Consider the following 6,436-nt stretch of genomic DNA (forward strand, 5'->3'; position numbering starts at 1 on the left):
AGCGATTGACAGGTGAGCAGGCCAAAAAGAGTGACAAAACAGAAAGGCACCAACAGTTTATCAGTGATTGACAGGTGTGCAGGGTTTAGGCCTCGTGATCTAGATCCACTTGCTCCTGCTCTCTAAATGTGGATGATAGCGAAACATTGGTTGTTCCTTGCTGCAATAAAATAAATATCATATATTATTGCCAGATTCTGGCTCCAGCAGTTTCCTTTCCGTTGGATTCACCATGCAATACTATATATGCAGTAAATGTTGAGCTTTGTGATGCCGTCTTAACGTGACATATATTTGCCCATTGTTTCGTACATAAATATGTACAACAGAGCTGGTTTGGCTCATATCAACATAGAATGGAAAAACATAGATTGAAGACATCTCAGTAAGAAGGCACACATTGTTTCTAGCGGCAAAAACAACTGAAAAGCAGCCTGGAGCCTACGGTGCCGTGGCATCAGTACCCTTGGTGGACTGAATAGAACCATATGGATCTAGGCAGTGAAGTAGGAACGCGTGAGGAGTGAGGCTTAAGCACTTTAAAGCTGAGAACTTCAACCCAGTAGTGAGGGGGGGGGTGAGCAGTCACAATTTGCAACACTTTTAGGAGCTGTGCTCAAAATGCATTTTTTACATACATGGACTAGGGCTTTACCGTGTACCTAGGTGCACCAGGAGCTTATACTGCATCTCTTAGCACACTCTTTAGAACAGTTGCCAAATAAAATGATGTAGGCTTCAGAAAGTTCCTCTTGATTTCCGACACATACCTAAACTCAGCAGTCTGGATTGTTCTAATAAACATTTGCTGGAATTGAGAGTCATATTCATACATGTCTGAAACCTCATTTTTAAAGAAAATGGGTGCAATAAATTCATACCCCTCAGGAAAAAAGAAAATGGTAACAGTGATCCCTTTACCAAATTCAATTGAGGTTTTCCAAGAAATGTGTGCTGTCTTTGAGCCTGCAAGCACAACAGGAATGTAGAATAGTAGTTAAATGTGCTTCGAGGCCACATGTTTTGATGACTCACGTGTTAAAAGTACTGAATTCTAAATGCATTCATTGGAGGATCATGCTAATTGGATACTCTTCTAGGTTTCAGAAGTTGAAACAATATAACGAAACATTAGATTTAGATTAAAATAACTTCATGGAAATAGGATTAGACAAAAATAGCAAATAAATAAAAACAAAATACAATATGTTCACCATATAGATAAAACAAATATTGGTGAAGCGGATTGCACCCTAAATTACATGGGAAATACAGACGTGGACCCCATCATCCTTGGAAACTTTAATCTAGGTCACTAAGACACTAATGACCCCGCTGCCCGTGACTTTGCCAACACCCTAACGGATTTAGGTTTTTCACATCATATACAAGAATCTACCCACATCAAAGGGCGGTCTTTAGACTGGCTAAGCGATACCAACTGCAACATCAAACTGCTCTGGAACGTCCCTTGCGCCTGGTCTGATCACCATATCATAATCTTCATCATTAAAGTAGCTATTCTACCTACGCCTCCCGTCGCTTCAGCCATTCCTACCAGAAATAAAAAAAACATAACACCTGAAAAGTTACTCCCCCTCATCCTTCCCACCCTTAATAACGCCACTGACTCTTGCTCGGACCCCACTATTTTAGCCGACACCTATAACCAGACAGTGCTTTCAGCCATAAATTCCATCGCCCCGCTCAAACTTAGGAGACCCAAACAACATGCGCACCTCAACTCGTGGTTCACACAACAGCTCAGAGTGTTGCGTAAAGAGAAACACAGCGCTGAGTCACGTTGGAAAAGTCACCCCTCTGATGCCCACAAGGACAGCCTCTTCTTAGCCACTCTTAATTATAAAGAAGCTATACTCCAGGCTAAAAAAGAATCCTACAGTAACTGCATCATTTCAGCACAATCAAATACCACAGAATTATTAAAGATTCTCAAGGAACTCGAGACACCTGCAGCCCCCCCTGACTCCTGCACTAAAAGTAGCAATTGGTGCACTAATATACAGACAGCACTCCTGGGCAAAATTGCCACCCTCCAAACCAAAATTAGAGACAAACAAAAGTCCCTATAGTCAGACCAACCTCTGACCGCTCCCACATCTAATACCAGCCAAGCCAACCCAACCCAACCTTTAAACCATTCACCTTCTCCCCTCGTACTACCCTTGAAGTAGAAGGAAATTTAAACAACCTCAAGCCTTCTAACTGCCAATGTGACCCTTGCCCGGTGCCTATCATCAAGGAAGCCTCTCATGACCTAGCGCCCTTTATCACAGCTTTCATAAACGCCTCCTTCAAAACAGGTATAGTCTCTGACAACCTCAAGGACGCCTGGGTGATCCCATTACTTAAAAAACCATCCCTTGACCCCAACATACTGAATACATTTAGACCGATCCCTACTGTCCAGTCCTGCTTAAGATTCTAGATCGTGCAGCATACCTGCAGATCCAAGACTACCTTGAATCTAACAATCTCCTGTGGCTAAAACAATCAGGCTTCCGCCCCAAACATGGAACTGAAACAGCTCTAATCGATTTGAAAACTCAGATGGAGACACTAAAGGACAATGGGAAGTTGGCGCAACTCCTTCTCCTTGACCTCTCTGCGGCATTCGATTTGGTAAACCACCAAATACTTTGCCAACATCTTAAATCAGTGGCCCACTTCTCAGACTCTGCCAATGCCTGGATTCACTCCTTCCTTAGCAACAGGTCCATACGGGTCTTCTCGCCCACAGCATCGGCAGACCCCTCTCCTATTCACTGCGGCGTCCCTCAAGGTTTATGTGTATCGCCCACGCTCTAAAACGTGTTCACCAAACCCCTTTTCGATGTGCTCGATTATCTGGGTGTCTTATACCAACTACGCGGATGACACCCAGGTACTAATTCCCATCACTGGTGATTACACAGCCGATACCAAATCCTTGAATGATGTCTATCTGGTCATTCAGGCCTGGATGGCGCAACACAAACTATGCCTTAAGGACAACAAGACAGAGCTCCTATTACTAGGATCAACTCAACGTCTCAATAAATTAGACCAAGCATACAAGTCTTTCATCATTGACGGTAATGACATCAAGGTCTCTAAAAACACTAAAACTCTAGGTATCTATCTGGACTCCACCCTTTCCCTGAACAGACAAACAAATGCAGTAAGGTCGGGATCAGCCTATACTTGCAAACTTATCACCACCTGCAGACCTTTTCTGAATCCTCATAACTGTATTACCCTTGCAAGAACACTCATTATGTCCAAAATCGATGACTGCAGTGCCCTCTACCTGGGGACTAGCCAGGTTAACCTCAATAAACTGCAAACTGTCCAAAATAATGCCTTAAGGGCAGCCCTCAATATCCCTAGACGGTCTCATATTTCCAACGTCAGAGCTGATCTACGTTGGCTCCCGGTAAAACAAAGAATTGCCCTGAAAACACTAGCCTTAACTCATAAATGCTTGGACAACAATGCCCCACCTTACTTCTCCTCTCGTCTTACAATCTACACCTCTTCTCGACCCACAAGATCAGCTCAAACTCACAGCCTAATCCTGCCTAGATTTAAACTTCAAAAAGCGGGTGGTGTGAGCTTCCCTGTCCTAGCTTCAAAACTCTGGAACTCACTGCCTGCCTCCATCAGAACCGAGCCTTTGTTCCTAACTTTCAAGAATAATACCAAATCTTGGCTGTTCACGCAGAACCTATGAAGCTCCTTCACTTAAGATTTGCTATCGACTTGTATTATTTCTCACCTGTGTATATTTACGTTATAATGTACTTGTATTATAACTTGTAAATTGCATTTTGTGTATATTGTTTATACTGTAACCTGTATCTAAGAATTATGTGCCCGGTTGCCCAGGGGCCTGGCTGCGCTTTACAAATAAACTAAACTTCAAAACTTCAAACTGTTCTCAGAGAGGCACAGCTTCACATTACAGATGATGCCCAACAAGGCTGAAACATGTGTCTGGGGTTGCTGTTGGTGATCTTGTTCAGAGGAGAATTGCCTAGCATTTCGGTGCTGGGCTGCCCCTGGGTAGGACAAAGACTGATATGCAAGGATATTTTTCCTCTGTAAAAGGGATAGTGAGCTAAAAACTTGGTTGAGACTCTCCCAGGGGCCATCCACCCAAGAAGAGGTCAATGGGCCGTATTCATGTTTTTAGAGAGACTCCCAGACCCACCTTTGTTTTGCAGTTGATTGAGAGGTTCACCCATCTGACGAATAATTCACAAGGATGCGACCATGCTTCCCACATGATTTTGGATAGACCTGGAAGTTGTTCAACATCACATCCGCAAATGGCACAGAAGACAATGGGCCCCCATCAGAGCCTATCTGATGAAAAGGGCTTCTATGGCACTCTGTCCCTCCCCTGACAGCGCAGTGCATTTGTGACCAGGGCACGCGGATGCTGGTGATTCATTGAATTCTGAGAAGCCACTAAGTTGTGAAAGGATAAAACAGCATCTTCCAAGTCTGTGTACAATGTGTGGCAGAGATAAAAAGGAGCAAAAATAGTGAAGAAATATGTTGGTTAGATGGCCAGGTCGGTTGATAAGAAAAAGCATTGTATGTGCAAATGTTTCAGAAACATACAGTATCAGTTGGTAGGGAAAACTCTCTGTAGCAGGGGCCACTGCAGCTTGGCGCTTGTAATCATTGACAGTTGTTTGCCACTCCCGTATGCATATGGCACATGGATGTTATCTGCACGTGGACAGTTTCACAGAAGTGAATCTGCATGCACACATGGCTCGGCGCATGCAGATGTAGCCTTGGGAATCAGCATTCCCCAGAATGCATGCAGTGGTAAGGCCCCAAATGGCACTGATGCAGATCAAATGCCATCTCGGGTTTATGAAGGGATGCGCCTGGCTCTGAACCGTCTTGGTGTCTGTTTTTTGTAACCAGGTACAACTGAAAGTACAATGGCAGGCGTCCAGAGAAACCCCGGCCTGCAATGCGCACACACTGGTCTTAATTTACATTTCCGCTTTCCAAACGGAATTGAAAAATGACGAACTGCATTTGCAGTGATGGACCATTCAAGGTCTGCCATTTTAAATGTGCTCACTGAACCCACACTGCTGGAGAGCTGCTGACAGGCCTCCAACAATGCGCTTTAGTTGCCTACTGCACGTGCACGTGTTGGCAATGCATCTGACACTTGAAGGGGCAAGGGCGAAATGCGGCTACATAGAGGTAGATAACGAGAAGTGACAATATAGATATATAATGCAGATTTCTATGCATAGATTAGAGAATGCTTTAAAACGGTGCCTGTCTCATATAAGAAGTGAAATAACTGGGCGAATCTGCCCAGATAGCAATGCAATACAATGGCGTATTGTAAAGGCTCATACTCAGCATTTACACTTTCTTTTTTTTTATTTTTTTTTTTTACTAATTTAGCATAGGGATTAACATAAAATTACTGTCTTCATGCAAAAATGTTTGCTGGAGAGCATTTGCATGTAGGTCAATCTATTGAATAATGGATGAAAGAATGTACTTATTAACATAATGCGCTTGGATTCATTCTTTTGATCAATTAGGCACATCTTGAAAGCCCAAAAGAAAAGAAAAAGATTAAGTAGCTACCGTTCAAGACTTTCTGAGCAAGTCTTGTGGGAACAAATAAGAGGGCATGCTTCACATTCTGAAATATTACCTCCCTGTATCACACACAGTTTCCCATGCATATTCTCAGAAAACCGGCACTGAAACTAGGAAGGTGTTTTTGTATTCAGAAATTCCATTTTGTCATGCCACAAGCACAGGAATATCACACATCATTTTGTAAAAAGGTGCATTCTGTGGTACAATATTAAGCGAACCTATAATATGGATTCATTGGGACTTTCCCATGTTAAAACATTTTTGGGAAATCGTGCCCTAGGTATTTTATCCAAATTTGTTGTAAGTCCTGATTTTCACTGGTTTGCCGTTTTGAGCAATCTCTTTTATTTGATGGTCAGCTCCCTTTAACCAAAGTCTCCTGTACCTACCGCAACCTGACACACTATACATTTATGTAAGGTGATGCAATGTATTGGGCATGTGTAGCGCACCTTTCACCATTGGTGTGGTCTCAACGTGCTGTTGGCTGAACCCCCTTGGGGGACAGAAGTCCAGATATGGCAAATGTGTCAGGGAGTAATAGAGTGTCTATGTGCATTTAGCCAGTATGAAGGTTGGTAGGAGTGGCCACGTCCCTTCTAGTCACCCATGTTGAGCAGACATGCGGGTGGGTGAGGAGAGGTAGCCCACATACTTCTAGTCACCCATGTTGAGCAGACATGCGGGTGGGTGAGGAGAGGTAGCCCACATACTATGTGAGGGAGACATTATGTGTGAAGCCAGGCCAAATATTATCATGGGGATAGCTGCATTCTAATGCCAG

The sequence above is a fragment of the Ambystoma mexicanum genome, chromosome 6p (assembly GCF_040938575.1).
Source record: "Ambystoma mexicanum isolate Mex_15411 chromosome 6p, UKY_AmexF1_1, whole genome shotgun sequence".
Classification (NCBI taxonomy): Eukaryota; Metazoa; Chordata; class Amphibia; order Caudata; family Ambystomatidae; genus Ambystoma; species Ambystoma mexicanum.